Consider the following 23,538-nt stretch of genomic DNA (forward strand, 5'->3'; position numbering starts at 1 on the left):
TGCGGATAATGATGAGGATTGTCAGAGGATACAGCAGGATATAGATCGGTTGGAGACTTGGGCGGAGAAATGGCAGATGGAGTTTAATCCGGACAAATGTGAGGTAATGCATTTTGGAAGGTCTAATGCAGGTGGGAGGTATACAGTTAATGGCAGAACCCTTAGGAGTATTGACAGGCAGAGAGATCTGGGCGTATAGGTCCACAGGTCACCGAAAGTGGCAACGCAGGTGGATAAGGTAGTCAAGAAGGCATATGGCATGCTTGCCTTCATCGGTCGGGGCATAGAGTATAAAAATTGGCAAGTCATGTTGCTGCTGTACAGAACCTTAGTTAGACCACACTTGGAATATTGCGTGCAATTCTGGTCACCACACTACCAGAAGGACGTGGAGGCTTTGGAGAGGGTACAGAGGAGGTTTACCAGGATGTTGCCTGGTCTGGAGGGCATTATCTATGAGGAGAGGTTGGAAAAACTCGGATTGTTTTCACTGGAACGACGGAGGTGGAGGGGCGACATGATAGGTTTACAAAGTTATGAGCGGCATGGACAGAGTGGATAGTCAGAAGCTTTTTCACAGGGTGGAAGAGTCAGTTACTAGGGGACATAGGTTTAAGGTGCGAGGGGCAAAGTTTAGAGGGGATGTGCGAGGCAAGTTTTTTACACAGAGGGTGGTGAGTGCCTGGAACTTGCTGCCAGGGGAGGTGGTGGAAGCAGATACGATAGCGACATTTAAGAGACATCTTGACAAATACATGAATAGGAAGGGAATAGAGGGATATGGGCCCCGGAAGTGCAGAAGGTTTTAGTTTAGGCAGGCATCAAGATCGCTGCAGGCTTAGAGGGCTGAATGGCCTGTTCCTGTGCTGTACTGTTCTTTGTTCTTTGTTTCCTGACACTTGAGTGATGTACAGTCGAATTGGAGTGTGGTAGTTACTGCTAGCAGCCTCACCTTCAGTAGTTCTGAACTCTGAAAGGGATATTCATCTTACTAATTCCTACAGCTCTGACAGCTTTCTGTCTCTCTTGAGTGCTTTTCTGTATAGTTCACGAGAGAGACAACCTTTGATTATTTGTGTTTTGATCTTTCGTTCCACATGTTCAACATCACCGAAGTCACACTTAGTTGCCTCAATCGCGTACGATATTGGTTAATTGTCTCATTTGCTTCTTGTTTGGTACGTCAGAAGACAATTGTTTCGTATATTGTGTTTTTCTTGGGCGTGGAATAGTTTCTTCGTGCATTTTTGTAAGTCGTAGTCATTTTGCTCTGGCGTTAAGTGTCTGAAAGATTTCTTCCAATTCTTCACCTCCATAGGGGAGAAATAAGGCCTTTCTTCTTTTGTCATCTGTGATTACGAAACCTGCCATTGCACCATCGAAATGTCACAGCCACTTTTGCCAACATGGGATTACTGATGATGGCTCTGAGTGCAGATCAAAAGGTGGTAGATTGGGCATAGACATCGCCATATTGATCAGCAATGCAGTGATCAAGGATCTGGAATTGCGTTCCTTTCAAAGAAATACTTCTCTGTAATGATCTGAGATTTTCTTTGATTGGATGAGGTCATTGTGTGTGTACCCGAGCTGGAGTGTCTATGTACGTCTAACACAGCCTCAGTGTGTTTCCTAAGTCTCCAACTTAAAATGCTGTCTGCAGAAAGTAGACAAACACCTCCTAAAAGTTTCATACCTGAAATCAATGTTTCCTATTTTTCACCATCTTCGTTGCCATTGTGATGTTCTTGGGAAGAACAGTAAGATTCAGCCAGAGTTAGTAAGAGACAGAACTGCTGCATCTATACTATTCGCCTCAATCACTCCTTGCATTGGCGATTTCCACATTTTCGCCACTCACTGGGGAAACAAGTTTCTTTTGAATGCCCTATCTGATTTCTTGGTGGATATGCCAGGACCTGATCCTAAGGTTCTAAAAGAGGTAGCTATAGAGATAGAGAATGCACTGGTTCTGATTTTCCAAAATTGCCTAGATTTTAGAATGGTCCCAGTGCACAAGAGGTTCGCACATGTAGCACCATTATTCAAGAAAGGAGGAAGAGGGAAAACAAGAAACGACAGGCCAGTTACCCTGACATCAGTCTTCAGGAAAATGCTGGAATCTATTATTAAAGAAAACTTAATAAAGCACTTAGAAAATCAGAGTCAACATGGTATTTCAAAAGGGAAATTGTGTTTGACAAACTTATTAGATTTTTTTGAGAAAGTAACTGGTAGGATAGATAAAGGGGAACCAGTAGATGTAGTAGACTTGGATTTCCAAAAGGCACTCGATAAGGTGCCACACAAAAGATTAATATGCAAGACAAGGGCTCATGGAATTGAGGGTAATATATTAGCATGGACAGAGGATTGATTAATGGACAGGAATCCGAGTAGGGATAAATGGAGCATTTTCAGGTTTGCAGGCTGTAACTAGTAGTGTGCCAGAAGGTTCATTGCTGGGGCCTCAGGTATTAACAATCTATATGAATGACTATATGAATGACCGTCATCCTCCTACCCCTGTGCAGGGCCCGAACAACCCCACTGCCTTGTGGGTATCTCGGGAGAGACCAAGGCTAAGGGAGTAAACCCTAACAGAAAATCCGGAGCAGAACCCCGTAGGCGGTCATGTGTCACCTTTGGCATGTTTCCGGCAGTTCCTGCAGCCATACCGGTGCCAAACGTCGTGCTCTGCACTCCTTTGGACCCCACCAGAAAGGCCGAGAGGGGGGTTTTGATGTTTGGGCAACTCTCAACCTCCATACATTTGCCCAGGCATGCGCATGGAGAGGTCACTCCATAGTCGCCTCACAGCGACTGAAACAACACGGAAGGCAGCAGTTACGGGTTATAAGTCCAGCTCAATTGGCGGAGAGATTGGGCGCCACGGGTTGCCTTTGTCGGTGGGAGAGGTCATCGCACCTCACTGGACAGCAACCGCCCGCCTCAAACCGGGCAGCCCCCGGTCAATAAGGTTCTGTCCCGCCACAGTCTACCTGCTTCAATGGGTGCTTGGAACTCAGGGTCATTGCCCGAAAGGTGGACTGCAACACCGCACCAAACAACAAGAAAAAAGGAAAGAAGGTAGCAGCCCTTCGCTTTGCATCTGGAACGTCAGAACTATGTGTCCTGGCCTGTCGGAAGACCTGACACAAATCAACGATTCTTGGAAGACCGCCATCATTAACAACGAGCTCAGTAGACTCAATGTAGACATTGCAGCACTTCAGGAGACACGCCTCCCTGCGAGTGGATCTCTAACAGAGCAAGACTACACCTTCTTCTGGCAGGGCAGGGATCCTGAAGAACCAAGACAGCATGGAGTGGGCTTCGCCATCAGAAACTCCTTGCTCAGCATGATAGAGCCTCCCTCAAATGGCTCGGAATTCACACTGTCCATCCGACTGCTCACCACCTCTGGTCCAGTACACAGACTCAGCATCTATGCTCCAACACTCTGCTCTCCACATGAAGTTAAAGACCAGTTCTACGAGGAACTCCTTAATATCATTAGTCGCATCCCCAACACTGAACACCTGTTCCTGCTGGGGGACTTTAATGCCATGGTAGGGGCCGACCATGACTCATGGCCCTCCATCTTATCTCTGGGTTGTTGCCCGTGCCACGTGATAGCGAAGTGAGGAATAGGGAGAGAGAGGAGTTGAACACGTGCCTGCAGGGATGGTGCAGGAGGGAGGGTTTTGATTTCCTGGATAATTGGGTCTCTTTCTGGGGTAGGTGGGACCTCTACAAACAGGATGGTCTTCACCTGAACCAGAGGGGTACCAATATCCTGGGGGGGAGATTTGCTAGTGCTCTTCGGGGGGGTTTAAACTAATTCAGCAGGGGAATGGGAACCTAAATTGTAGTGCCAGTGTACAGGATGTTGAGAGTAGTGAGGGCAGGGATAAGGTTACAAGGACGCAAGAGGGCACTGGCAAGCAAGAACCTGGTTTAAAGTGTGTCTACTTCAACGCCAGGAGCATCCAGAATAAGGTGGTGAGCTTGCAGCATGGGTTGGTACCTGGGATCTCGATGTAGTGGCCATTTCGGAGACATGGGTAGAGCAGGGGCAGGAATGGATGTTGCAGGTTCCGGGATTTAGATGTTTCAGTAAGAACAGAGAAGATGGTAAAAGAGGGGGGGCGTGTGGCATTGTTAATCAAGGAGAGTATTACAGCGACAGAAAGGACGTTTGAGGACTCGTCTACTGAGGTAGTATGGGCCGAGCTGAGAAACAGGAGAGGTGAGGTCACCCTGTTGGGAGTCTTTTATAGACCTCCGAATAGTTCCAGAGATGTAGAGGAAAGGATAGCGAAGATGATTCTCGACAGGGGCGAGAGTAACAGGGTAGTTGTTATGGGGGACTTTAACTTTCCAAATATCGACTGGAAATACTATAGTTCGAGTACTTTAGATGGGTCAGTTTTTGTCCAGTGTGTGCAGGAGGGTTTTCTGACACAGTATGTAGACAGGCCAACCAGGGGCGATGCCACATTGGATTTGGTACTGGGGAATGAACCCGGCCAGGTGTTAGATTTAGATGTAGGTGAGCACTTTGGTGATAGTGATCACAATTCGGTTAGGTTTACCTTAGTGATGGGCAGGGACAGGTATATACCGCAGGGCAAAAATTATAGCTGGGGGAAAGGAAATTATGATGCGATTAGGCAAGATTTAGGATGTGTAGGATGGGGAAGGAAACTGCAGGGGATGGGAACAATCGAAATGTGGAGCTTATTCAAGGAGCAGCTACTGCGTGTCCTTGATAAGTATGTACCTGTCAGGCAGGGAGGAAGTTGTCGAGCGAGGGAGCCGTGGTTTACTAAAGAAGTTGAAGCGCTTGTCAAGAGGAAGAAGAAGGCTTATGTTAGGATGAGACGTGAAGGCTCAGTTAGGGCGCTTGAGAGCTACAAGCTAGCCAGGAAGGATCTAAAGGGAGAGCTAAGAAGAGCAAGGAGAGGACACGAGAAGTCATTGGCGGATAGGATCAGGGAAAACCCTAAGGCTTTCTATAGGTATATCAGGAATAAAAGAATGACGAGAGTTAGATTAGGGCCAATCAAGGATAGTAGTGGGAAGTTGTGTGTGGAATCAGAGGAGATAGGGGAAGCGTTAAATGAATATTTTGCGTCAGTATTTACAGTAGAGAAAGAAAATGTTGTCGAGGAGAATACTGACATTCAGGCTACTAGGCTAGATGGGATTGAGGTTCACAAGGAGGAGGTGTTATCAATTTTGGAAAGTGTGAAAATAGATAAGTCCCCTGGGCCAGATGGGATTTATCCTAGGATTCTCTGGGAAGCTAGGGAGGAGATTGCAGAGCCTTTGTCCTTGATCTTTATGTCGTCATTGTCGACAGGAATAGTGCCGGAAGACTGGAGGATAGCAAATGTTGTCCCCTTGTTCAAGAAGGGGAGTAGAGGCAGCCCTGGTAATTATAGACCTGTGAGCCTTACTTCGGTTGTGGGTAAAATGTTGGAAAAGGTTATAAGAGACAGGATTTATAATCATCTTGAAAAGAATAAGTTCATTAGCGATAGTCAGCACGGTTTTGTGACGGGTAGGTCGTGCCTCACAAACCTTATTGAGTTTTTCGAGAAGGTGACCAAACAGGTGGATGAGGGTAAAGCAGTGGATGTGGTGTATATGGATTTCAGTAAGGCGTTTGATAAGGTTCCCCACGGTAGGCTATTGCAGAAAATACAGAAGTATGGGGTTGAAGGTGATTTAGAGCTTTGGATCAGAAATTGGCTAGCTGAAAGAAGACAGAGGGTGGTGGTTGATGGCAAATGTTCATCCTGGAGTTTAGTTACTAGTGGTGTACTGCAAGGATCTGTTTTGGGGCCACTGCTGTTTGTCATTTTTATAAATGACCTGGAAGAGGGTGTAGAAGGGTGGGTTAGTAAATTTGTGGATGACACTAAGGTCGGTGGAGTTGTGGATAGTGCCGAAGGATGTTGTAGGGTACAGAGGGATATAGATAGGCTGCAGAGATGGGCTGAGAGATGGCAAATGGAGTTTAATGCGGAAAAGTGCGAGGTGATTCACTTTGGAAGGTGTAACAGGAATGCAGAGTACTGGGCTCATGGGAAGATTCTTGGTAGTGTAGATGAACAGAGAGATCTTGGTGTCCAGGTACATAAATCCCTGAAGGTTGCTACCCAGGTTATTAGGGCTGTTAAGAAGGCATATGGTGTGTTAGCTTTTATTAGTAGGGGGATCGAGTTTCGGAGCCACGAGGTCATGCTGCAGCTGTACAAAACTCTGGTGAGACCGCACCTGGAGTATTGCGTGCAGTTCTGGTCACCGCATTATAGGAAGGATGTGGAAGCTTTGGAAAGGGTGCAGAGGAGAATTACTAGGATGTTGCCTGGTATGGAGGGAAGGTCTTACGAGGAAAGGCTGAGGGACTTGAGGTTGTTTTCGTTGGAGAGAAGGAGGAGGAGAGGTTACTTAATAGAGACATATAAGATAATCAGAGGGTTAGATAGGGTGGATAGTGAGAGTCTTTTTCCTTGGATGGTGATGGCAAATACGAGGGGACATAGCTTTAAGTTGAGGGGTGATAGATATAGGACAGATGTCAGAGGTAGTTTCTTTACTCAGAGAGTAGTAGGGGCGTGGAACCCCCTGCCTGCAGCAGTAGTAGACTCGCCAACTTTAAGGGCATTTAAGTGGTCATTGGATAGACATATGGATGAAAATGGAATAGTGCAGGTCAGATGGTTTCACAGGTCGGCGCAACATCGAGGGCCGAAGGGCCTGTACTGCGCTGTAAAGTTTTTAAAAAAAAATCTTGGGCGCTATGGCGTTGGAAGGATGAATGGGAATGGACAGAGACTGCTTGAGTTGTGTACCTATCATAACCTCTGCATCACTAACTCGTTCTTTCACACTAAACCCTGTCACCAGGTTTCATGGAGGCACCCAAGATCACGTTGTTGGCACCAGCTGGACCTCATCGTCACAAGTCCTTAAACAGTGTTCAAATCACCCGCAGCTTCCACAGTGCGGACTGCAACACCGACCACTCCTGGTGTGCAGCAAGGTTAGACTCAGACCAAAGAAGTTGCATCACTCCAAGCAGAAGGGCCACCTGTGCATCAACACGAGCAGAATTTCTCATCCACAGCTGTTACAAAAAATTCTAAATTTACTTGTAAAAGTCCTTCAAAACATTCCCTCAGGGGATGCTGAGACCAAGTGGGCCCACATCAGAGACACCATCTATGAGTCAGCTTTGACCACCTACGGCAAACGTGTGAAGAGGAATGCAGACTGGTTTCAATCTCATATTGAAGAGCTGGAACCTGTCATAGCCGCTAAGCGCATTGCACTGTTGAACTACAAGAAAGCCCCCAGCGAGTTAACATCTGTAGCACTGAAAGCAGCCAGAAGCACTGCACAAAGAACAGCCAGGCGCTGCGCAAATGACTACTGGCAACACCTATGCAGTCATATTCAGCTGGCCTCAGACACCGGAAACATCAGAGGTATGTATGATGGCATGAAAAGAGCTTTTGGGCCAACCATCAAGAAGAGCGCCAGCCTCAAATCTAAATCAGGGGACATAATCACTGACCAACGCAAGCAAATCGACCGCTGGGTTGAGCACTACCTAGAACTGTACTCCAGGGAGAATGTTGTCACTGAGACTGCCCTCAACGCAGCCCAGCCTCTACCAGTCATGGATAAGCTGGACGTACAGCCAACAAAATCGGAACTCAGTGATGCCATTGATTCTCTAGCCAGCGGAAAAGCCCCTGGGAAGGACAGCATTACCCCTGAAATAATCAAGAGTGCCAAGCCTGCTATACTCTCAGCACTACATGAACTGCTTTGCCTGTGCTGGGACGAAGGAGCAGTACCTCAGGACAAGCGCGTTGCCAATATCATCACCCTCTATAAAAACAAAGGTGACCCCGGTGACTGCAACAACTACCGTGGAATCTCCCTGCTCAGCATAGTGGGGAAAGTCTTTGCTCAAGTTGCTTTAAACAGGCTCCAGAAGCTGGCCGAGCGCGTCTACCCTGAGGCACAGTGTGGCTTTCGTGCAGAGAGGTCCACCATTGACACGCTGTTCTCCCTTCATCAGATACAGGAGAAATGCTGCGAACAACAGATGCCCCTCTATGTTGCTTTCATTGATCTCACCAAAGCCTTTGACCTCGTCAGCAGACGTGGTCTCTTCAGACTACTAGAAAAGATTGGATGCCCACCAAAGCTACTAAGTATCATCACCTCATTCCATGACAATATGAAAGGCACAATTCAGCATAGCGGCGCCTCATCAGACCCCTTTCCTATCCTGAGTGGCGTGAAACAGGGCTGTGTTCTCGCACCCACACTTTTTGGGATTTTCTTCTCCCTGCTGCTCTGACATGCGTTCAAGTCTTCAGAAGAAGGAATTTTCCTCCACACAAGATCAGGGGGCAGGTTGTTCAACCTTGCCCGTCTAAGAGCGAAGACCAAAGTACGGAAAGTCCTCATCAGGGAACTCCGCTTTGCTGACGACGCTGCTTTAACATCTCATGCTGAAGAGTGTCTGCAGAGTCTCATCGACAGGTTTGCGGCTGCCTGCAACGAATTTGGCCTAACCATCAGCCTCAAGAAAACGAACATCATGGGACAGGCCGTCAGAAATGCTCCATCCATCAATATCGGCGACCACGCTCTGGAAGTGGTTCAAGAGTTCACCTATCTAGGCTCAACTATCACCAGTAACCTGTCCCTGGATGCAGAAATCAACAAGCGCATGGGAAAGGCTTCCACTGCTATGTCCAGACTGGCCAACAGAGTGTGGGAAAATGGCGCACTGACACGGAACACAAAAGTCCGAGTGTATCAGGCCTGTGTCCTCAGTACCTTGCTCTATGGCAGCGAGGCCTGGACAACATATGTCAGCCCAAGAGGGACGTCTCAATTCATTCCATCTTCGCTGCCTCCGGAGAATACTTGGCATCAGGTGGCAGGACCGTATCTCCAACACAGAAGTCTTCGAGGCGGCCAACATCCCCAGCTTATACACACTACTGAGTCAGCGGCGCTTGAGATGGCTTGGCCATGTGAGCCGCATGGAAGATGGCAGGATCCCCAAGGACACATTGTACAACGAGCTCGCCACTGGTATCAGACCCACCGGCCGTCCATGTCTCCGCTTTAAAGACGTCTGCAAACGCGACATGAAATCCTGTGACATTGATCACAAGTCGTGGGAGTCAGTTGCCAGCGTTTGCCAGAGCTGGTGGGCAGCCATAAAGACGGGGCTAAAGTGTGGTGAGTCGAAGAGACTTAGTAGTTGGCAGGAAAAAAGACAGAGGCGCAAGGGGAGAGCCAACTGTGTAACAGCCCCGACAAACAAATTTCTCTGCAGCACCTGTGGAAGAGCCTGTCACTCAAGAATTGGCCTTTATAGCCACTCCAGGTGCTGCTTCACAAACCATTGACCACCTCCAGGCGCTTATCCATTGTCTCTCGAGATAAGGAGGCCAAAGAAGAAGAAGAGTTACTGTTAAGTTCTCTCTGGTAAAGACGCCCTGCTAAACACCTGTTAAATGGTCCCTGGTGATTCAGATGGAACCAATGTGATGTATCAGCCATGTGACCTAAGACAACAGGTGAAAGACCCAGAAATATGATTCTGATCCCATTTCTACTCTCAGCCTCCTCCGCCCCAGGGAAAACAGACCCAGCCTATCCAATCTCTCCTTATAACTCAAGCCCTCCAAACCAGGCAACATCCTTGTGAATCTTTTCTACACCCTCTCCAGCTTAATCACATCTTTCCTGTAGTGTGGCAACCAGAACTGCACACAGCACTCCAAATGCAGCCCAACCAACGCTCTGTACAACTGTAACATGACGTCCCAACTCTTGTACACAATGCCTCGGCCGATGAAGGCAAGCATGCCATACGCCTTCTTCACCACCCTGTCTACTTGTGTTGCCACATTCAGGGAGCTATGTACTTGCACGCCAAGGTCTCTCTGCTCAAGAACACTCCCCAGAGCCGTGCCATTCACTGTATATGTCCTACCCTGGTTTAACTTCCCAAAATGCATCACTTCACACTTGTCTGCGTTAAATTCCATTTGCCACTCCCTTGCCCACTTTCCCAGTTGATCTGTATCCTGTTGTAACCTTAGACAACCTTCTTCAGTTTCCACTATACCACCAATTTTGGTGTCATTTGCAAACTTACTAATCATGCCCCTTACATTCACATCCAAGTAATTAATACATATGACAAACAACAGAGGGCCCAGCACCGATCCCTGCAGCACACCACTGGTCACTGGCCTCCAATCTGAAAAACAACCCTCCACTACCACCTCCTTTTGTTTGAAAGATGATTCCATGATGCATTTTCCAGCTCCTCAGACACTGCCTGTCCTCTGCTACACTACACTGGGCACCAAGATACACATCAGCCTTTCCACATCATTTCCAACCAGCTCTGGGTTAACCAGCTGTTCTCTGTGAGTGAACCCAACATTTTGCTGCTGGCTTCTTGATTATGAGTCCAAAAAATTAAATTGTTGGATTAACTGATAATTTAACAATATGTTTTTCTGAGTTACACTCTGCACAGTATTTGCTTTCCTCTAAGCTGGGATTTCGTGATCCCGGGAACGCTACATATTCAGAGAACCCAGGTCCAGGGCTAAATGAGCGGTCAATTTAAATAGCTTCTCCTGCAATTTGTCTGGCATGATCTTGTCCTGTCTCTGCAGTTTGGCTGGTCTGCCCAACAATCCTCGCAGGAGGGAATTGACTCCACCTAACGCACATGCACGCACACATAGTAAAACAGGATTCCTTAATCCAGTTCCTAGTTTTTCATCCCACCTTTTAATGTGCAGTTGAACATAAAAGCATAAGAAACAGGAGCAGGAGCAGCCCATTTGGCCCTTTGAGCCTGCTCCGCCATTTAATATAATCATAGCTGATATTCTACGTCAATTCCAGCTTCCTGTACTTTCTCCATATTCCTTAATTCCCTTAGTATCCAAACTGGTGGTAGAGACACCGATAGTTAAAGATCTCCAACTGAGCAATACAGAAATGTCTCTCACAATGATTATTACCCAACAAAAACACCATTGAAACAAGCTACCCAAGATGTGCTAAGTTCCCTAATGGATTGGTTCCTGAACAAACATTAATATAAGGCTGAACAGCAATGCTGAACAACCCTTTCTCTTGACAGCGAGGAGTCAGAGGATAGACCATGACTCATTACTTTACCATTTTAAACTGTAACTCTGTTATCAGATAATGTCCTGTATCAACACCTGAGGTGAATCTGAAGGGAAAGTGCTGGGATTTCACTCAGAATAACCTTCTCAGTTCTGACTGTGCTGAACATAAATAACAAACTATAACTTGCAGTTGAGTAGCATTAAGATATGAGGCTTCTGCACAATTAAATCTAAAACTGAGTCCTTCCCTTGTCTGCGTCATGGGGCAGTGAGTCATTGATGGATGGTTGGATGATGCCCAATGGCTATTACTATACAAACAATCAAAGCAGATCAACCTCAACCTCAGGCACAGAAACCAACCCAACCCAATAGCAACAGGAATTTGTTGTGCTCCGTGAAAATCTTGTCTTGACACTTGTCAAAAATTTAGATGACATGTTAAAAGCAGCAGTGGAGGAAACCAGATACAACACAGAGCAGATGAAAAACACCTGAACTTCCAGAAACTAGGATTTGGGTTAAAATCCTCATATGTGAATAACTGCAGAAAAGTGGCCTGAAGTGCTGATATCCCACGGGCTGATGTTCAAAGCAAAAGGTGCAGTAATTTGCTTTGTGTTAACTGTATGTCTTCTATTTAACTGACTTTGTTGGTAAACTGACAGACTAGAAACCTGTGGGTTTACATGATCTCACCAGCACCTGACTGTGGATTTGGAACAATGTCATCAGCCAAAGCTAAAGTGATACCTCTGGTCTTCTATCAACCTCCTCCCCTGGTCACATCTGTACCCGAGCAGTACAGCCTGAGAATAAATGCATCATTTCTATTCCCAGGTCGCATGCATTGATGTGCATAATTAGGTGTCTGCTATCATTCTCTAAATGGACACTGGGGGAATGAAATCCCTTCATGTTGATGGAGCTGCTGGGAGCTTTCAGACAGAGCCTTTACAGCCACGTGGGTGGTCTCAACGGCATCCTGCATTTGTAGGAAAGCAGCCACTTGGAAGATGTTGACAGCTCTCTCTCTGCTTTGCTGGGTCTCTATGGAACTGAATGAACTCAGAGTTGTGCCTGAACAGGGCATTCGAGAAATGTCTAACACAACAATTAACTGCTGACTGACTAATGTTATTAATGTCACTAGTGGATGCCTGGAACCATCTGGATGTACAAAAGTCAAGTGCTGTTTACAGACAGGGCAGAGCCACTGGTGGAAAGAAGCTGTGTCAGGTTCTAACAGTTGGCATTAGCTCTGTGCCAGTGTCGGGGGTAAAACAGCCTTTCAGTTAGATCCTCTGATGTCTGTAGACCCTGTGGCCACATACTTGCAGGTCAGGTTTTGCCTGTATTCACTGTGCCACAATCTCCTGACCTGCATGTTTTCCTCCCTCCTATCCACATCAACATTTTTCGGAAAGCACAAGAACAATGGAATTCCCAGAAGGACACGTGGGGTATGCTTAATGGGCACCAGATTGCCAGATTAGGGTCACAACAGGGTCATGGGAGGGAATCTGTGTCTGCTATTTCTCAGGGCAGAGTTTGGGTGAAAAAAATCTCTTCAGCCCATTTTACTTGATAAGCCACCTGAAAATGGGTATTTTTATTTTGAAGAAAAATCGAGGCCCACATATCATTTGGAAACATTTCCTAACAGCATTTTCTCCCATTTTTAGAGCTGACAACCAGAGTGCCTCCAACTTATGACTACTAAACGAAGTTCTCTAACATCATATGTCTGGTGCAGGGGAAAGGTGTTTTATTAAATTAATTTCTGAGATGTGGGAGATTGTGATAAAGCAGTATTTATTGCCCATATCTAGTTGCCTTGAAATGTTGGATCTGGTGGGCTTTCTTGACCTGCTGCAGAGATGGTGTTCCCACAATGGTGTGTTAGAAATTCTAGGATATTACCCCAGCAGTGATGCAGGATCAGTGAATATATTTCCCCAGTCAGGCTGGATTGTGATTTTAAGTTTTTATGATCTTAATTTTGTGGAACTCTAGTGCACCAAGTGTTTGATGTTCCTAATGTTTGCCTCCCTTATTCCCAGGGCCTCCCTGACACTGAGGTGGGAGGTAGAGCTGCTCCTGTGTGAGCTCATATAAACGACCTGCGAGGGGATGTTCCTGCCCTCCCACTTCACTTTATTTATTATCAGCTCTTTGGCTGCCTAATTGGAAGGGCATCTGAAACATGGAAGTGTTGGAGTGGGGGAGGGGGGAGCCCTGGCACCTATGCAGATGCGAAGATGTGCAGGGGTGTGGGGACAGTCTAAAGAAACTTAAAGTAAAGGTTTTTCCTGCTTTCGGTTCCCCTTTCCCTCCCTACAATGATCTTGTGACACTAGTACCTTATGGGAGGGCAGCAGTTAGAAGGTCCCAGGCTGAGCCTGAACCTGTAGGACACATTCCTTCCCCTTTTACCTGCTTGAGTCATTTCTGCAGCCGACCTGAACTGGGGTGCCTCTGTTGATGGTCGTGGACAGAAAATAGGGCTACAAAATACAGCTCTGTAGCACCCCTGCAGCAGGTGCTTTGGTAGCTCGAAGCCCTCAAAATGGTGCGGACAACACTTCCAGCAAATTTCCAGCATGACCCACTCCATGCCCCTTGCTGGGAAGGGCACTAGCCTGGGTATGACTCATGTGCACCAGAAGCTTTTTGCAGTGGACAGCCTCTCATTTGACGCACGTTCTGTAAGCTTGGATACTAGTCCAGTTAACACCATCTCCTACTCACTCACACCTGAAATTGCAATCAGCTGCGTGAGGAACTGCCCACAGTTGAATGGCCCAGCCATCCAACTTGTAGGTGATGTGCTTTTGACTTACTGTTGCTCTTACAAAACTTGTGGAAATACTGTGGTGTGTTTTTGGAGGAGTTCTGGTGATTTGCTAGATTTGGAAGGGAGTGTTGCTGCATCCTGATAGAGAGGGCAGAGGAGTTTTGTGAGCTATCCACAGAAAGGTTGCTATCGTTATGGGGGGACTCTAGTTGCAGTATCTCTGGTTCTGCATAATGACAACTGGAGCTATGGCTTTAGAGAGGGGAAGCTCTGTGTAGAGGGAGGAGGAGGAGGGCTTTCCATCGAAGGTCCTACCCGCCAAGGGTCTTCAGGGAGCATTTCTCCTACTTGCCCTTCAGCCAGGAGCAAGGCCTGGGATGCCTGCGATTCACCAATGAGGTGGTTACTGAACTGTGCCACCTCCTGCAACTGGATCTACAGTCTCACAGCAGGGCAAGGTTGGCACTGCCAGTGGTCATTAATCTCACTGTCGCTTAAAACATCAACGCAACTGGATCCTTCCAGGCAGGAGTATGTCACAGTTCTCCATCCATCGCTGCATCTGAGCACGATGAAGGCCCTGTATGCCAGGAGAGAAGACATCACGTCGTATTCTCTTCAACCAGAGAGAAGCAGGAGGAGCAGGCATGTGGCTTTTCCAGAGTAGCTTGATTTCCAATGGTGCAAGGAACCATTGACTGCATAGATGTGGCCATGCAGGTCCATATGTAAATGGGGAAACGTACTGGAACCACTAAAGATCCCACTCCATTAAGGTACAGTTGGTAAACGACCATGCACAAACCATCATATTTTTGCATGCCCGCTATCCTTGTAACAGCCACAACGCCCTCATCTGAGGCAGTCTGCCATTCCTGATGTCTTCGGGCCATCATGAAGAACAGAGGCTATCGGCTTGGAGATGAGGCTTACTTCTTGTACACTTGGCTGATGACTCCTCTCCACCACCCAACCATGTGAGGACAACGGGCCTACAAGGGCAACCGTGCTACCACCAGGAATGCCATGGAGCAGACTAGCAGTGTCCACAAACAAAAGTCCTACAATGCTTGCTGGAATGTGTTTCCAAGTTTGTGATGGTCTGCTGCATTCTCGACAACCTTGCCATTATGAGGGTACAGCCCTTGCCACCAGGCATAAAGAGGCCACCATGGCAGAGGAGGAGGAAGAGAAAGGGCGGAGGCATCTGGGACCCCTTCACTCTGGACAGGCTGTCTTTGAATGAGTACTGAGACTCTAGTTCCCTTAGGATGTCCTCCCTTCACCACCAATCCTCCACAATTCTTCACCTTCCATCCATCTGTGGCTGACCATTACAGTGTCCTCTTGGCCAAATCCTGCAGTAAAGGACACCAAAAAATATCCTTCCATAACAGCTTTGTCCAACAACCCATCCAATAATACATATAAAACTGAACTATTCACCCTTGTGCATCCCCTTAGTGCCTTTCATGCATGTTCCTTACCACTCCCACACAGTGCTACCCCAGTGGCTGAAGCAAGGCTGCTGGAATGCTTCTGACATCTTGTGGGGGAGACTGGGTGTAAGGCTTGGCATCATTGGAAGACATGTTTGGGTGAGGTGGAGCATCTAAATGTTAGGCCTGAATCCTGACTGCACGGGAATGCTGATGGGGGTGTAGTGCATTAAGCAGTATGAGAGATTAGTGTAGTGCGTATGAGATATCCTTTGAAGATGCATTCACGGACCTTAACCATCTGTACGAGGTCATTAAACTTCCTGCAGTGTTGCTGCCAGGTCCTCATGGCTGGGTTCCAGGAATTGACCTCCCTGGACACCTGCTTCCCTGTTATTTGACAGCCTCCTGGCCCCTTGCAGAAATGTAGGATCTCTCCTCCTGTTGACCTCCAGGACCAAGGCCTCCAGCAATGCATCAGAGAACCTGGGAGCCCTCTGTCTTGCCTGTTCCTGCATTTGCTGCCCTTCTCCTTACAACCACTACAGGCAGTCAGTAAAAGCTTCCTTACAAACAGTGCAACTCGCCTTTAAGAGAGGCAGAATGCCTTTAAGGACTGCAGATAGCTGGAACACGTGCTAGCCATGCATGCTGCTAGGCCCCTGTTGAGCATTCAACCAGTCAGCAGTCCGGCTTGCGCTAGGTTCAACGTAAAAATCATTTGAATGAGGAGGCTGCACAAATATGCTTGCTGCCTGCCTCAAAAAAGGGAGAAATTTAATCTTTATCCTAAACTGTTCTCACTTCCTGCCCCTTCCCCCCAGCCCCCTGCCATGTCCCCAAAGACTTGGACAGAAGCAGTGTACACTGGGTGTGCTGCTGCTGCCAACTGCTGAGATAGAGATCTCCAAGAGAAATAGGCACTTGAATATTTAGCTCCATATAATACACCTTATTCACTCACAGCAAGAATCTGGTTACTGCAATCACTGCTTAATGAAGTCCAACTCTATTCTCATAAATGTCTCATGCTGAGTATACTGCAGTAATATTAAAGCGTGTTACTGACCTTCCCTGATCAGTCTCCAGGGAGTGAAGAAAGTCTGGTGCAGGTCAAGGCTTTTGAATTCAGGGTGTTCCTGGTAGTTTTCATCAAGACGAAACAGAGTTGGCTGAATGGTGAGATGTCCGAAACGGAAAGCTGCTGTTGAGAAAACATTGGCAATACTGGGATCCACAAATTTATCGTAGTCTTCGTAAGCTGGGAGAAATTTTGCCGTTGCCTCCTTCCCGATTACCAGGGGAACATTCAGTGTAGTTTGGTCTAAAAACTAGAAACTAAAAAGGGATCAGGAGGTATTGTGTTAGAAAGAGATCTGTTCACCTCTGTGCATTGGATACAGGTCTGACACAGAGACTGGGATTCAAGATCTCTGCCACTGCTGGGGTTTGGGTATGTGACAGAAAATTGTCCTTTCAACCTGGAACCTGGGCTAGTAATGGGAGTTCAGAAAGTAATAATCTGGTACAGAAGCTAAAATTAGTATGTTCTCTCTATTCCTGCTCCAGTGAGTGGGCCTCATGTTGGCCAAACATTTGCCACAGCAAGAAGGAATCTCCTGAATATAAAAGGTCATCCGACTCCAGCACCATAGCACCCCACTGTCCGCCCCCAGAACAGGGGCACCCCATTGTCTGACCCCAGAACAGGGGCACCCCACTGTCTGATCCCAGAACAGGGGCACCCCATTGCCTGCCCCCACAACAGGGGCACCCCACTGTCTGACCCCAGAATAGGGGCACCCCACTGTCTGACCCCAGAACAGGGGCACCCCACTGTCTGACCCCAGAACAGGGGCACCCCACTGTCTGACCCCAGAACAGGGGCACCCCATTGTCTGACCCCTGAATAAGGGCACCCCACTGTCTGATCCTAGAACACAGGCACTGCACTGTCCACTTCTAATTCCTTCCCTGGTATCTTAGTCCTCAACTCCATTAATTTTTGTGTGAACATGGCATCCCTTCTTAGTCTTAACTTTTTTATTTTTAACTTGTATCTCCTAGGATCTGAACCTTTCAAGATATTAAGCAACTTGCTTGGTTCAGTTTTGTCAAATCCCTTCATAATTTTCATCAAGATCACCTGGAACTGTCTTCTTTTCCCAAAGAAAACAAATTTAATTTCCATCATCCTCAATTTGGAACAGTAGCATAGTAGCTACGTTACTGGACTATTAATCCAGAGGCCTGGACTAATGATCTGGAGACATGAGTTCAAACTACAGCTTTGGGGAATTTAAATTAAGTTAATAAATAAATCTGGAGTAAATGCATGGTATCAGTAATGGTGATCATGTAACTACCGGATTGTCAATAAAAACCCATCAGGTTCACTATTGGCCTTTAGAGAAGGAAATCTGCCAGCCTTAACTTGTCTGGACTATATATGAATCCAGGCCCTCTGAAATGGTTTTGCAAGCTACGCAGTTAAGGGCAATTAGAAATGAATAAATGCTGGCCTTCTGAGCAGCACCTACATTCCATGAATGAATTTAAAAAAGGAATCAGACCAGCACCTTATAGAATAACATAGAGACTGAAAAAGTAATAGGGTTTGATCCAAAAAATGGCAAGCACAATCCTCAGTGAAAACAGCCTCAGTCCCTGAGTAAAACTTGTCCTTATAATGGTTTTATTTGTTCTGAGGATGTGGGTACCAGTGATAAGGCAATATTTATTGCCTTATTGTCATAGTTTCCCTGAGGACATTAACAGTCAATTGTATAGTGTGGGATTGGCGTCACACTTAGGCCAGATCTGGTAAGGGTGACAGGGCCACTTTCCAAAGGTTGGTTTTATTTTAAAAACAAAATCTGGTATTAGTCACAAATAACCAGATTTATTAAATTCAGTTTTACAACTTTCTTTGATGGGATTCTAAAGTTAGTCAGTAAGTCACATAATCATTACTTTACCAGTGACATTTCCTCTCTACCTGTTGAAAAGCTCCCAGGATTTTTTTCGCTTCTAGGTAGGTTGTATCTCCACTCCAGTGAGGGTTCATTCTCTTCAGCTCTCTCGCTAAGCGATTGTGTTCCTGTAGAAATACTGTATGGAATGTTAACATCCCCAGCTGTTCATTCACACGTACATCACCTGTGGTGAACATGATCGGTATCGGTAAGTATTACCTCCGTACTGTTAGTGAAGGAGGACAAACACATAGAGAAATACCCAATAGAAAAGGCACCTGAACATGGATTACAGGGTGCAGTATGATCAGGAGGTTCAATGGTTTCATGGAGCATGAGGATAATGCTCAGGGAGGATTATGGATCCCATCTAAACAATGCGATAGTGCTACCCAATCAACAAAAAAACAGTGGATCATCATTAGCATTGTTTATGGTGAGTCAAAGTTCCTGTTCTTTTAGAATGTGCTGTACTGAAGCCCAACACCAAGCATGGCTGCTCCTCCTAGGCAAGTTAGAAATCCTCTCTTCCCCTTCTTTCCTCCTGCTCAGAGCCTATTGTCCTCTTTCCATTTTTCACCTCAACTGACAGGATTTTCCTGCCTTTTCTTTCACGCCGCCTCTGCCACATTTGGTCTCTGTGTTTCTCTCTCTTTCTGCAACAACATAAGGTGTTCCCTCTTTTCTTTGCCCCTCTCATGATGATCCATCCAAACTGCCCTCAAACTTCCCAAGGGGGTCTCCATCCTTCTGATTTCCCCTTCAATGGTGTAAAAAAAAAATCACTTTTTATTCTCCTTCAAAGAGTACTTTGGCTTTCATTTCTCCATAATACTTATCATTATTGAGTCCTGAAAAAAAGGATCATACACTGGGGATTCTACTGTATAGGTGCCTCTTGGAATTGTAGGTGACAATTTGGATCTTTTTGTCCCTATTTTCTGGGTATAGGAAGGGGGCTCAGAACTTCATTTTCAAAGGTTAACCACACGTGTTTAAAACGCGTCAAAAACATGTTCGCGCTATATTGGTTTGGGAGGTGTAGAGGTTCTTCTGCCATCAGCCGAAAACAGGCTTTAGGCCCTTTAAATATATAAAGAAGGGTTCGAATGTCTGTTTTAGGATCCCTTTCCCAAGTGGTGAACAGCTAGTCAGAGCTTTCCCCGTGCAAGCTGGAGCTAATCTAACCAGTGGTCCCGACAGGGTCCATTGGAAACCGCTGAAGAATGGGCACACTTTTTACTTCAAACTTTTTTAAAACTTGCCTTAATGAGGAGCCCAAAGGAATCGGAATGTTTCCAGCCTCCATAGCAATCCACTGCTGACCCTGCGTGAATCCACTCCCGATCACCTCCCCCACCAAGACCTAACTGAGGACCACTGCTGGTGTCACAGATAGTCATCCTCATTTCTCCATTGAGCTGTGGCTGACCTTATTAAAATGAGGCCTGAGGGCCAATATAGATCAGGCTTGGGCCTTTCTGCTCTGTGACAAACTAATCTCCACCCTGTAGTGTTCTACAATAGCGACAGTTCTGTATTTTTTTGGTTTACAGTGGAGTGCTGCATCCTGCTTCCATTATGGCACCTCAGTTGGATGGAGGGGGTGGGGGCAGAGGGGTGGTCAGTCAAAGTTTGAGTCATGAGTAGTCAGATTCCAGGAGCTGTGGTTTAGGCTGCATGTTCAAATGCATGGCTAAATTGGAAATTTATTTTTAATGTCTTTGCAATGTTGTTTTAGGATAGTACAGAATCAATCAATGAAATGGAATGCCAAAAGAAATTGCTTTAGCAAAATGTCATTTTTGTGATCGCACCAATAAGAAATTTCTTTATAGAGATGATCTGAGGATCAGTTTTTTTTTCCATAAAGTCTGATTAGTCACCACTAACTCTTCCCATGATCCCTAGAAGAAATCACAGTGCAGTTCTACACAATGGCTCTGAAATTCCATAGGGGTTCCTGAGGAACAGCAGAAACAGCTGAAAACTGAGTTTTAATGAGAGACAGGTGGTCCCACTGAGGAATTTTGGGAACAATTAACTAGAAATTGGCACGCTTCTTTTTCTGCCTTTACCAATATGGCGACCGGCACATTTCCAGCTCAGAAAATGCACACAGCCACCATGTTGGAAGCTGTGGCTCCTATTTTCAGCCTATCAACCAATTTCCAGGCCAATATGTACCAATACATTTCAATCTAAATTCTGGCAATGTGTGTTAAACAATTGCAAGGGCATAACTGCACATATGAAAGGAATGCCCCTTATGAAGGTGGCATGTGACAGCATTTCTTGATCCAGCCAGTTCTCACCAGCTATAAAACATGGAGTTGAATTTTGACCAGTGAAACAGCCTTCCTCCATTCTTCCACATTGCTTGAAATGGTGCTAAATGGTAAATATTTTTGTCCATTGTCAGAGAATTCCTCATAGACAGCCAACAGGCCCTGCTCATTGGTGAGAACAAAGAACAGTACAGCACAGGAACAGGCCATTCGGCCCTCCAAGCCTGCGCCAATCTTGATGCCTGCCTAAACTAACACCTTCTGCATTTCCGGGGCCCATATCCCTCTATTCCCTTCCTATTCATGTATTTGTCAAGATGTCTCTTAAACGTCGCTATCGTATCTGCTTCCACCAACTCCCCAGGCAACAAGTTCCAGGCACTCACCACCCTCTGTGTAAAACACTTGCCTCGCACATCCCCTCTAAACTTTGCCCCTCGCACCTTAAACCTATGTCCCATAGTAACTGACTCTTCCACCCTGGGAAAAAGCTTCTGACTATCCACTCTGTCCATGCCGCTCATAACTTTGTAAACCTCTCTCATGTCGCCCCTCCACCTCCGTCGTTCCAGTGAAAACAATCCGAGTTTTTCCACCCTCTCCTCATAGCTAATGCCCTCCAGACCAGGCAACATCCTGGTAAACCTCCTCTGTACCCTCTCCAAAGCCTCCATCCACATCCTTCTGGTAGTGTGGCAACCAGAATTGCACGCAATATTCTAAGTGTGGCCTAACTAAGGTTCTGTACAGCTGCAACATGACTTGTCAATTTTTATACTCTATGCCCCGAACGATGAAGGCAAGCATGCCGTATGCCTTCTTGACTACCTTATCCACCTGCGTTGCCACTTTCAGTGACCTGTGGACCTGAACGCCCAGATCTCTCTGCCTGTCAATACTCCTAAGGGTTCTGTCATTTACTGTATACCTCCCACCTGCAGTAGACCTTCCAAAATGCATTACCTCACATTTGTCCGGATTAAACTCCATCTGCCATTTCTCCGCCCAAGTCTCCAACTGATCTATATCCTGCTGTATCCTCTGACAATCCTCATCATTATCCGCAACTCCAACAACCTTTGTGTCGTCCGCAAACTTACTAATCAGACCAGCTACATTTTCCTCCAAATCATTTATATATACTACAAAGAGCAAAGGTCCCAGCACTGATCCCTGTGGAACACCACGAGTCATATCCCTCCATTCAGAAAAACACCCATCCACTGATACCCTCTGTCTTCTATGACCGAGCCAGTTCTGTATCCAACTTGCCAACTCACCTCTGATCCCGTGTGACTTCACCTTTTGTACCAGTCTGCCATGCGGGACCTTGTCAAAGGCTTTACTAAAGTCCATATAGATAACATCCGCTGCCCTTCCTTCATCAATCATCTTTGTCACTTCCTCAAAAAACTCAATCAAATTAGTAAGACACGACCTCCCCTTCACAAAACCACGCTGTCTCTCGCTAATAAGTTTGTTTGTTTCCAAATGGGAGTAAATCCTGTCCCGAATAATCCTCTTTAATAGTTTCTCTACCACTGACTTAAGGCTCACCGGCCTATAATTTCCTGGATTATCCTTGCCACCCTTCTTAAACAAAGGAACAACATTGGCTATTCTCCAGTCCTCTGGGACCTCACCTGTAGCCAATGAGGATGCAAAGATTTCTGTCAAGGCCCCAGCAATTTCCTCCCTTGCCTCCCTCAGTATTCTGGGGTAGATCCCATCAGGCCCTGGGGACTTATCTATTTTAATGCTTTGCAAGACACCCAACACCTCCTCCTTTTTGATAATGAGATGACTTAGTCTATCTGCACTCCCTTCCCTAGGCTCATCATCCACCAAGTCCTTCTCTTTGGTGACATACTGATGCAAAGTACTCATTTAGCACCTTGCCCATTTCCTTTGGCTCCACACGTAGATTCCCATCTCTGTCCTTGAGTGGGCCAACCCTTTCCCTGGTTACCTTCTTGCTCTTTATATATGTATAAAAAGCCTTGGGATTTTCCTTAATCCTGTTTGCCAATGACTTTTCATGACCCCTTTTAGCCCTCCTAACTCCTTGCTTAAATTCCTTCCTACTGTCTTTATATTCCTCAAGTGCTTCGTCTGTTCCTAGCCTTCCAGCCCTTACAAATGCTTCCTTTTTCTTTTTGACTATACTCACAATAGTTTCCCGAAACTTGCCAAACTTGTCTTTCTTCCTCACAGGAGCATGCTGGTCCTGGATTCTAATCAGCTGACGTTTGAAAGACTCCCACATGTCAGATGTTGATTTACCCTCAAACAGCCGCCCCCAATCTAAATTCTTCAGTTCCTGCCTAATATTGTTATAATTAGCCTTCCCCCAATTTAGCACCTTCACCCGAGGACTACTCTTATCCTTATCCACAAGTATCTTAAAACTTATGGAATTATGGTCACTGCTCCCGAAATGCACCCCCACTGAAACTTCAACCACGTGGCCGGGCTCATTCCCCAATACCAGGTCCAGAACGGCCCCATCCCTAGTTGGACTATCGACATACTGTTTCAAGAAGCCCTCCTGGATGCTCCTCACAAATTCTGCCCCATCCAAGCCCCTAGCACTAAGTGAGTCCCAGTCAATATAGGGGAAGTTAAAATCACCCATCACCACAACCCTGTTACCTGAGGTTTCTGAGTTTGTTGGCCAGACACTCTGTGCTTCCATAGACTTCATTAACATCAAGGAAAGAGGTCAGGGCATTGATCTGCTGACGAGTGTTAACATCTCCGAACAATGAGCCCAGCTCACAGCTTCCACATGTGAATTGTGGTGGACAATTAAACAACTAACTGGAGGAG

At 46.3% G+C, this 23,538-nt stretch overlaps 1 pseudogene; it reads right to left on the reverse strand.

Moving 5' to 3' along the window:
• Positions 1 to 10,613: 10,613 nt before the first annotated feature.
• The window catches only part of LOC137346431 (thyroid peroxidase-like), a 31,973-nt pseudogene continuing 19,048 nt past the window's right edge, over positions 10,614 to 23,538 (reverse strand).

The sequence above is a fragment of the Heterodontus francisci genome, chromosome 30, assembly GCF_036365525.1.
Source record: "Heterodontus francisci isolate sHetFra1 chromosome 30, sHetFra1.hap1, whole genome shotgun sequence".
Classification (NCBI taxonomy): domain Eukaryota; kingdom Metazoa; phylum Chordata; class Chondrichthyes; order Heterodontiformes; family Heterodontidae; genus Heterodontus; species Heterodontus francisci.